This window comes from Sorghum bicolor, chromosome 5 (genome assembly GCF_000003195.3).
Source record: "Sorghum bicolor cultivar BTx623 chromosome 5, Sorghum_bicolor_NCBIv3, whole genome shotgun sequence".
NCBI classification, from domain to species: domain Eukaryota; kingdom Viridiplantae; phylum Streptophyta; class Magnoliopsida; order Poales; family Poaceae; genus Sorghum; species Sorghum bicolor.
This window is the reverse complement of record NC_012874.2, coordinates 39,401,144-39,412,569: the sequence shown is the minus strand read 5'-3', so window position 1 is coordinate 39,412,569 and position 11,426 is coordinate 39,401,144.

The window sequence follows — 11,426 nt, the reverse complement described above, 5'->3', positions numbered from 1 at the left end:
TAGAAGGATCCAGAAGCCACGGGAACGAACGGGACGCGATTCGGGCTCGGGGGCAGGGCGCCCGCCCTGGCCAGGAGTTGGATCAGGACTCTCTCTCTGGACAACGCTCCACCGACCTAAAGGATCAATCTAAACCATACAATCTATGTCGGTTTGATCCAATGGCTCACGTTCACTTGAGGGGACTATAAAACCAGACCCCCTGGCCCCTGAAGGAGAGGAGGAGAAATCATTATTCAGAGGTAGCCATCAAAGTTAGGGTTTAGATCTCTCTCCCACAGAGAATTAGAATTAGCTACTCCCTAATCCTTCAAGTTTAGAGGTTTGATTAGATAGCAATTAGAGAAGTAGAGCACTACGCTCTGGATTCAGATCTTCGGTAATAAAGATTGGTATTATTCATATCTTTCTCTAATTCTATTGTTCTAATTGCATTATGTCTTTAATTATTATGTTCTTAGTTTGCTCTAGTTCTATATTTGATATAGTTCTAATTGATAATGAGTTTATGTATAAGTTTGCAAAGCGCTTAGCTCTTGACGCGAGGGAGTTAGGTGATAGATCACATGTGAGCGTGGTGCTTAGATGTTATTTATCTACAAATGTATCCTATTGGCCGAGTCGTGTGGTAGTTCGCGATAGTGACAGCTTCGTTGATTCTTATATAGTCCACCCTCCGTTGATAGGACAGGCAGAACCGGTATTGTGGAGTAAGTCATGCGATGTTCTGATTTACTTTATCAATGTTCCTTATACATGAATGAAGAGTCTTTTATGCTATACATGATCTTGTAGATAACTAGAGTAGATTATGACTTAGTAGTTAGTAGATAACTTAGAATCCATTCTCTAGCTAATCTGACATCACCTACATATATGAGGAGTAGTCTATTTTCTAATCGCTGTGCTATCTACCCATGAACTTATACTTTATTATCATTATCTTTATGGTTTACCCCCTGCTAAAGTATGTGACTGTGTGACGAGTTTCTCATTAGTAATCATGTTCTTGCAAGTTTATCTCTAGTCTATGCCTTGATAGATTTTACCCCTTGATTTAATTCCATCTTCCTTAGTTCTCTTGAGCAAAATTATAAATAACGATACCTGGAAAACTTATCCTGGTGAAATGCTACAATGAGGTGTTTTATCTGTGCGCTTGCGGATAGAATAGATTATTTTCTAGAGAGCCTTTACATTTATAAATACCTTTGTATACTCTGGCGCCATGCTAGGGATGACAACCTAGTATCTAAGTGGTGTTAGCTAGTGTCAACAAGCATTTCTGGCGCCGTTGCCGGAGAATTATTGGAATTATAGGATCTTATAGGAATCTATATGAGTCTCAGGAATAAGTCATAAAAGGGGAACAAAAGGGTAATACTTAGGAAGGCCAGAAAATCAATCAAGGTTATTCATATAAAATATTAGACTAGACTATAGAGAAATAATTGCATAAAAACAGCTACTAAGTGAGAAATCATAACAAGGCACCGCTGCTTTGGCAGGTTCACCCTGTTGTTTTTCTATGTTTACATGTTTTACAGGGTATAACAGCATTGACTTTGGGTGCATTCAACTCTCCATCTTCAGAACCAAAGCAATCAAGAGAACAAGAAGCTAGCTACCAATTGCTAAAGCTATGGCACAAAAGACCTTGCAAGAATTCTCTGCTCCAAGTCTTGACAACATTCCAACCGGTCCAAGATTTGCAGTAGAAGAAGGAATACCTGAGTTTGAGCTCAAGTCAAGCCTCATCAATTTGGTACAAGCTACACAATTCAGTGGAAAGGCAGATGAAGATGCCAGTGCACACTTGCAGAATTTCTTAGAGATTGGAAGCACAATCCACATCAATGGAGTTGACAAAGACGTCATACTACTTCGTCTTTTTCCATTCTCACTAGAAGGAAAAGCGAGGAAGTGGTTCTACACTCATCAAGATAACATCAACAACTGGACGAACTTGTCAGTTGCCTTTCTATCAAAGTTTTTCCCTATAGGCAAAACAACTGCCTTAAGAGGAAATATTGTCAGTTTCCAACAGTAGAAGACAGAAGCCATTTCAGAAGCATGGGAGCGTTTTCAAGGATTCATATCAGATTGTCCTCACCATGGAATGGCCACATGGTTACTTATGCATACCTTCTACCATGGATTAACCCAGAAGACTCGTGAGTGCCTAGATGCATCAGCTAAAGGATCATTCTTGGAGCTTACAACTGGAAAAGCAGAGATACTTTTGGATAAGATAGCAGAAAATCAAAGCTGGTTCCAAGATAAAGCTCAACAATGTCATCAAACTGAAGAAATACCAGAAGAAGTAAAAGCATTATCAACTAAGATGGAAAATTTGCTCCATTGGATTGACCAGAGGGCCAAGTTCAAAGAAGATCAAAGGGCCATTGAGACAGCATACAAATATCATCCAACTTCGAGTCAAGCCAACAGCAAAGGTATGAATTCAGGTAATACTTTCAAGCAACTTTCATTAAAAGAGATAATTGCTAAACAAACTAAAATTAATGATGAAGTTAAACAAAGGCTAGATACAAATGAATCATCTCTAAAAGATATACACAATAAAATGGATTCTCTACTAACTGCCTTTGATGAGCAAAACACTCTTAATAAAAGGGTAGAGCTTAAATTAATAAAATTAGCTGCTGCATTGCCTGTTGCTACTAACATTGAGCAGGTAAAGAATATAACTACTAGAGGAGGTAAAGCTACCAGAGATCCACCATACCCAAAAGAGAAACAAAGAACATCAGCACCAGTGCAACCAGCAGTGATAGAAGAAGAAAGCCCAGTTGGAGCAGAAGATCTGCCACAACCACCAAGAACTGGAGAAATGAGGAAAGATTTTTACGACACCAACTATTTGCCATTTCCTAGAAGAAACAGAGGACTGCAGTCGGATGAGCAGTTTGGTAAGTTTGTAGAGGTCATTCAGAAATTATATGTCAACATACCTCTGCTCGATGCCATACAGGTACCTACATATGCAAAGTACATCAGAGATATTCTTAACAAGAAGAGACCACTGCCCACCACTGAGGTTATCAAGCTGACAGAAGAATGTAGTGCGGCCATCCTCAATAAGCCACCAAAGAAGAAGGAAGACCCCGGATGTCCCACTATTGATTGCTCGATCGGAAACCAACAATTTAACAATGCACTTTGTGATCTTGGAGCAAGTGTCAGTGTGATGCCAGCATCAGTCTACAAAAAGCTTGAGCATGCATCCTTAGAACCAACATCAATGTGCCTACAACTAGCGGATCAATCGGTTCGACACCCGCTGGGCATCGCCGAGAACATTCCAGTCAAGATCAGAGATTTCCTTGTGCCAGTAGATTTCATAGTACTGGACATGAGTCCTGACTCAAAAGTGTCCATCATCCTTGGAAGGCCATTTCTGAGCACTGCCAATGCCCACATTGATGTCGGAAAAGGAGAAATCAAGTTCAACATAAATGGTCAAGAAGAACACTTCACATTCAAGCCCAGACCAGATAGAGACTCTACAGTGAAGGAAGTTCATGAAGAACCACTGGAGACACCATCTCCAGAGGAAGGTAACTCAGAAGATTAAAGATTTGGAGGTCTAGCTTGGGGGACCTAAAAATCCCAAACCCTCACCGGGAGGTAAATCGGTATTTACCTGCATTATTAATTTTCTCATATTTAATTTCTTGCATAATTAATTCTTAGTCATATACATTCATAGCATAATTATAATAATCAAAAAGCCCCATATAAATAATATTTGTGGTGTGTAACAACCCATATTTATTAATTATTGTGGAGGCACAAAAATATTTTCCATTATCATTTTAATTAAGTTTCAATTCTCATAATTTCCTGCATTATATTTATTTATATTGATCTTCTAGAAGCATGACCCACACTCTTTGGGTCCCACATGTCATACACTTCATCTCACATACATCCCATCACATAATTTCATCCACCAATATGTTTCCACTCACTTGACATCTTTCCACCGTCCAACCACCACCAACACAATATTATTCTGCGTGAGATCAAAGCAAGGAAGCAAGTGGAGGAGGCACACCCAGGATGGACACCAGGGGTGGGCGCCCGCCCACCTACCTTGGGCGCCCGCCCTGTCCCCTGCTCAGCCTATAAAAGGCCACCTCCAGCTCCCCTTCTCTTCACACAAACACTCCAGAAAACCACACAAGCCTCAGTTTTCTGAGAAGGAGCTCTTGTAGTGAAGAGAAGAAAGTAGAGAGAAAGAGGAGAGTGGAAGGGAAGGTTGGAGATCTTTTGAGAGAGTGTTTATCACCTAGCAAGTAGTGATCCCGCTGTCCAAGCGGAAGTAAAAGTTGTTTAGGGAGGCTCTACCAAAATAGAAATTTGTCTTGAACGATTAACCCCTGGACTACTGACACTCCGGACAGCTGACCACTAACATTTTATCTCACATTTTCCACCAGTTGTGTTTTCGCCAACTTTTGTTTGCAGGATGTTTAAGAAGGTGAAGAATGCAGGGAAGGCTCTCAAGAACATTGGAACAAGGAGTTCATCTCGACACTCCTCACAGCCATCAGAGATGAGCGTCGATCCGACACCCACACAAGCTCCATCATCTTCATCAGGTCAGCAAGTTAAGGTCCTTCTCAAGATAGGAGACCTTGGACTAAGGACCCGAAGAGAGAAGGAAGTATATCAACAATTGAAGAACAAAGATTTCATTCATACCCCTACTATCGATCCAACCTTACTACAAGAAACAGGTATGGACACTGAATTTGACTTAATTTTCCAGATGTTAGGATGGACAAATTTTTGGAATATAACTGAGCTGGGTTCTCGTCTTCTCACCCTCGAATTTCTTTGCACTTTACAATACTATGAGGGGGGAATTGCTTTTCGGATGTTCAAACAGGAAATTATGTTATCTTGGAGAGAGCTGAGTGACCATCTTGGTTTCTCTTCAAGATGCATCCTGAACATTGGCTCCGATTTACCCAAATTTGAGAGACACCAGTTTTGGAGAGAAATATCTAGAGATAATTTTTACAGTCAAGCCCGAACCAGTGACATGGAACACCCCACTCTTAGGATGTTTCACAAATGGCTTGGGTACAATCTTTTCTATCGTGACGATATTAGGAAAGTAAGAGTAGGAGATTTACAACTTTTATATGCTGCTATTAGTAAAGTACCCACTTCACCTGTTACACTATTAGTTTCACATTGGCTTAGTATATCTAGTCTTTAGGGACCAGTAGGATGTACTTCACTTATCACTCGTCTAGCCACTAATCTGCACTTACTAGAAAACTCATCGTTGGATTTCATAGAAGAATTAAGAACTTACCATGGCTATGACACATTTAGACAAGCTCGGATGTTAAAGAAAGAGGGGAATATAATGTATATGCTGTATGATGATAAAGGCAAGATTCGGTTACCTAAGCCGAACCATGGCCTCTACGCTTTGCAAAACTTTTTGATTGAGATTGCAGCAACACCAGTGAACCAGAGAACTCCACAGCGAGTGGCATCTGAAAGGATAACCACTCACCGAGAACGCACCTGGTATGGAGCTGACCCTGGACCAGAAGAAGCAGCGCACCTGCATTATTGCGATTACAATCCACGAGTCCTTCGAGACCCATGGGCTCGACATGCGCAACCACAAGAGCCAACAGAAGAGACATGGCCGGAGAGCCAAGATCACCAGTGGACAAACCCGCCTTTTCACACGGGCAGGTACTCCACTGATCCATATGGAGCTTCAGGATCCAGACCTCCGCCTCAATTTGATGCAGGACGATACTCTGACGCCTCCTACGCTTTCACGAATGACTACTATCAAGAGGCCGGTGCTTTCTTCACTCGTACCGACAACACCCTCCTCGACATCCAGAACACGCAAGCAGAACATGGAAGACTCCTGGAAGAGCAACAAAAATGGAACCAGGACCATGCCGCTGCAGTAGAAGAGCTGAGACAAGATACAACAACAATGAAAGACAACATCACAACCATGATGCGGTTCTGGAACATCGGGTAAGACCGACGTCAACATCCAGCTTGGGGGAGTTCCTAAATTTATCAAGTAAGTTTCTATTTGCTCTTCTTATTTATTCTATTCTGTCTTAGTATTTAATTTATCTTAAAAGAAAAAACTTAGAAAACCAAATAAATATTTTCTTGCTTTAATTCACTGCACTTTAATAAACATGAAAACAAAATAAAAAGAGTGTGTAGATAAGTGTGCTTTATTTTCCTGCTAAGTTTAATCTATAGAAAAAATAAAAAGACCAAAAAATATGCATGATGGAAATGATGAACAGTTTCTCTGTTTGCTTACTTACAAGTACCTAGCTTTTATATTAGAGTTCTTCCAGGAATTACTAAAACTAAAATTACTATCTTTGGGAAGCATAAAACTAAAGTCTAGGTAAGAGAAAGGCATGATATAAAGTTGAGCTACTGTTTATCTTGTTCCTACTACACTAAGTTCTGGAGATTTATTTTGAAAACTTACAAATCACATGATGAGTTCCTAGCATAACAAACTACCTACCACAGCCATACTTGCTATAACATCTTTTACTATATTTACATTGAGTTTGATCGAGCTGTGTGGACCCTTAGGAGCTTTTCATGTGGTTAAATTAAGATATTCACTTGCACACATCTACTACACCATTCATCATCAATCATTAAAATTGCTAAAAATATTATCACTCACTGTTCTAAGTATTGTTATTCTCTCTCTCTAAAAAGATTCAATGCAGAAGAGGCATGGGTTATGCAAAAATATACGAGGAAATAAAAAGGGGCAAGTGCCCGGAACCTCGATAAAGAAAGAAAAAAGAGTGAGACGAGAGGTAAAAATGGACAAGTGTCCGAAGTAGAATTAGGGGTACAAAGATGCCCACTTGAGCGGAAAAAATGGACAAGTGTCCGACAGTAGAATTAGGGGTATCTACTACCCACCTGAAAAAAAGAGAGAGAAAAAGAGATAGCCTATGTTCTCCCAAAGCAAAGATCAAAGAAGAGGAGAGATAGCAATATGAGGAGCAATGAGAACTAAGTTTTATAATCACTTATGCATTTTCACCATCACTATCATTTACTCCATCACACATGCACATCTTGATTTAATTATATGCTGAGTTCCTTTGGATCCATGGCTCGATTAGACAACATATGTATGAGCTGTTTTTCACTCCTATGAGCTCCACTTAAATATTTCATTAGCTATAGGTAAGTGATATCATGGTAAGGATCCACAAATACCACATATAGAGAGACTTGAGAGAATCATTGCTAGGAACTCTGAATTTTATTTTGAAAACTTATGAAAAACTCTAGAACAAAGGTGAAGTATATACAAGAGGGATAGTGCTTAACTTAACTATTTTGTCTTTCGATTACTTAAGATTTAAGTGTAGGTACTAAAACTCTATAACACTTCACTCTAATCTGGAAGAATTTTTATGTAAAAGCATGTGTGCCTGTCAGGAAATAAAACATCGAAGCAACTTCTGATTCGTCTAAGTTTAGCTATTTGCTCAGAGACGAGCAAAGGGTAAGCTTGGAGGAGTTTGTTGACGGTCCTTAAGTACTAAAATTAATAATCAAATAAACATGAAAAAGGATCAATATGAAACAAACATCTAGAATTAGGGTTTTATCTGATAGAATTCCACGAGTTTTGGTGTTTATCTATTTCTGCAGGGGTTTATAAGAAAATATGGAGAGAAGGCCCACATGTCATGTTTACAACGAGATAATTACGTGCCGCGCAATTTTCCTCAATCTAGAAGGATCCAGAAGCCACGGGAACGAACGGGACGCGATTCGGGCTCGGGGGCAGGGCGCCCGCCCACCCTCCTTGGGCGCCCGCCCTGGCCAGGAGTTGGATCAGGACTCTCTCTCGGGACAACGCTCCACCGACCTAAAGGATCAATCTAAACCATACAATCTATGTCAGTTTGATCCAATGGCTCACGTTCACTTGAGGGGACTATAAAACCAGACCCCCTGGCCCCTGGAGGAGAGGAGGAGAAATCATTATTCAGAGGTAGCCATCAAAGTTAGGGTTTAGATCTCTCTCCCACAGAGAATTAGAATTAGCTACTCCCTAATCCTTCAAGTTTAGAGGTTTGATTAGATAGCAATGAGAGAAGTATAGCACTACGCTCTGGATTCGGATCTTCAGTAATAAAGATTGGTATTATTCATATCTTTCTCTAATTCTATTGTTCTAATTGCATTATGTCTTTAATTATTATGTTCTTAGTTTGCTCTAGTTCAATATTTGATATAGTTCTAATTGATAATGAGTTTATGTATAAGTTTGCAAAGCGCTTAGCTCTTGACGCGAGGGAGTTAGGTGATAGATCACATATGAGCGTGGTGCTTAGATGTTATTTATCTGCAAATGTATCCTATTGGCCGAGTCGTGTGGTAGTTCGCGATAGTGACAGCTTCGTTGATTCTTATATAGTCCACCCTCCGTTGATAGGACAGGCAGAACCGATATTGTGGAGTAAGTCATGCGATGTTCTGATTTACTTTATCAATGTTCCTTATACATGAATGAAGAGTCTTTTATGCTATACATGATCTTGTAGATAACTAGAGTAGATTATGACTTAGTAGTTAGTAGATAACTTAGAATCCATTCTCTAGCTAATCTGACATCACCTACATATATGAGGAGTAGTCTATTTTCTAATCGCTGTGCTATCTACCCATGAACTTATACTTTATTATCATTATCTTTATGGTTTACCCCTTGCTAAAGTATGTGACTGTGTGACGAGTTTCTCATTAGTAATCATGTTCTTGCAAGTTTATCTCTAGTCTATGCCTTGATAGATTTTACCCCTTGATTTAATTCCATCTTCCTTAGTTCTCTTGAGCAAAATTATAAATAACGATACCTGGAATACTTATCCTGGTGAAATGCTACAATGAGGTGTTTTATCTGTGCGCATGCGGATAGAATAAATTATTTTCTAGAGAGCCTTTACATTTATAAATACCTTTGTACACTCTGGCGCCATGCTAGGGATGACAACCTAGTATCTAAGTGGTGTTAGCTAGTGTCAACAGCCCTCTTGTCATGTTGAACGCATGCCCAACATTTAGCTAGAAGGATAAGTCGTTCCGACCGCGAAGCCTGAGCACTATCCGGGCCGGGAATCGGCCCGATGTACGCGCTGTATTGGTGATGGTTGAGGAGAACGATGAGGGCGCGGCGCGCAACCTTGGTATACCTTGGATACCTCGGTCGCCGGAACGGTCCTCGGGTACGGGCGGTGCCTGTCGAACCCGCGAATTGGTCCTGGATAGTGCAATACGGTGATCTGTAGCTCACTTGATCAGTGAGTGTGGTTTGTGTGGGGAATAAACTCGCCAGCTGGTTAGAAATTGATTCGAATCGCCATCGCTCCTGGATAGTGAGCACTTGACATGAGCCCTGTCCTCGTAGTAAGCACTATGGAACACTTGGGTATAATGATGAATGGTTTTAAGAAATGCTATGATAAGGTACTATCATAACACTATACTTGGTTGTGATAGTGCAGGTGTAAACCTAGATATTAGGTAATGATACTTTCAACTTGAGCACATTAAAAGAAGAAAGATGTATGTAGTTATGATAATAGAATCTTGTGGTTTTGCAAAATGATCGTCAGCTACCCCACTATATAGCCTTCACGATCCTTGAAGAGTCTTTATTTTTAAGTTTATGATGGGTAAGTCTAGCTGAGTACCTTCTCGTACTCAGGGTTCTACTCCCATGTTGTTTTGCAGATGGTCAAATGTACTATGGTTATTGCATCCTCTGTCTATACCCAGCCATGGGTGATGACTAGACCAAGGGCGATGGTCACTCCGTCTTCTCTTTTGCTTTTGTGGGGATGACCAAATTATGGCACTATATCAGACTAAGTGTGTGTGTGTGGTACTTTCGAACTATGAAGCTTCTGCTACTTGAAGAACTTGGTTTGTAATAACCTTAAGCACTCCGATGTATTTTGTGAATGTTGTAATCTGGATGTATTTGTGGATGGCAACCTCTAAACTTATTACGATCTTGGCTGTGAACGATGTGTGGTTTGAAATCCTTCGAGATTTCACGGACTACCGGGATTATATGGGCTTAAGCATGATGGTTTGACTATGCAAATGGTCACTATTAGGCTTAATTTCTTATAATTTGGTCGGTTCTGTTACAGCTGGCATCGGAGCAAGGTTTAGTGAGTTACTGTTCATAAGTACGTTCTAAACAAAAATCTAAAACGGTTTAATAAAAGATTTTATTAATTAATCAATAATGATCAAGGTGTTAAAACCAAGTTTTGGGAACACTATCTAGTGTGCCATGGTCATATCCTTTATGCTCAGTTAAGGACTCTAAGGTGGCTAGTTAAGTACTGACTTGAGGGTAATGCATCATATTTTTATTTCATCGCTCATACAACGTGCAATAGTATGAGTGCCATTCATTTGAGTGGTAATGTATGGATCCATTTTTCCTCTACGCCACGGTAAGTGGGAGCTGTGAGAGCATGATCGGATACACTGCCGGTCTAGGGGAGTGTTGTTAGGTACTGTGTCATGCACACATGTTTTGGTGTGTCTTGGGAACAGTACCGCATGTTGGGAATTCCGTCCTGAGAGGCGGTGCCGTCATTAGGGCGATGATGTGGGTAGTGACACGTCATATGCATGGACAGGTGTCTGTGTATGTGGGGTGTATAGTTTTAAAACTCTTGTTTTGCACGATCAGGTGGGCTGAAATGAGTTTTCTGCAGGTACGCTAACCGCGTTCTCGCTTAGCACGTTAGTTACGTTATGAGAGAACGTTGTGTGCCACCGCATATACCGCTTAGTGTTAACTTCTGTTTCTAAGTTTGTGAGATCGAATGTTCGTGCATGCATCATGTTCATTTCATATCATTGCTTACTTTCCCCCTTAATTAATCTGTCCCAATTCTAAATAAAATAATTAAAGGTAATCCTCGCTCTTACCCAAAGTATTTTGTTTGCAGCAGATGGCACGCACTAGGCTCACCGCTCGCAAGTCCACTAGTGGGCGGGCCCCTCGCCATCCGTTGGCAGCTAGGAGCTCGCGACATAAGAGCAAGTTCCTGGAGGAGTTTGGGATGCCCACTTTGCTTTGGAGAGTGCTTAGCTCGATGGGGTATCCTGAAGGAAGGGAGCCTCGCTACTATTGGGATAAGGAGCCGCTTGGTGACGAGACCCTGGTGGGGATTGAGGCAGTTGTTCCTACCAGTGGAGGTGACCTCGCCTGGGGCGGCTGGGTGTACGAGTCCCGAGGTGTCACGCCTTTCCACGGTGCCAGCAGGGCAGCTTTCGCAGTTCTGAGGGACCTCATGGAGAGGTTTCCACAGGAGCTG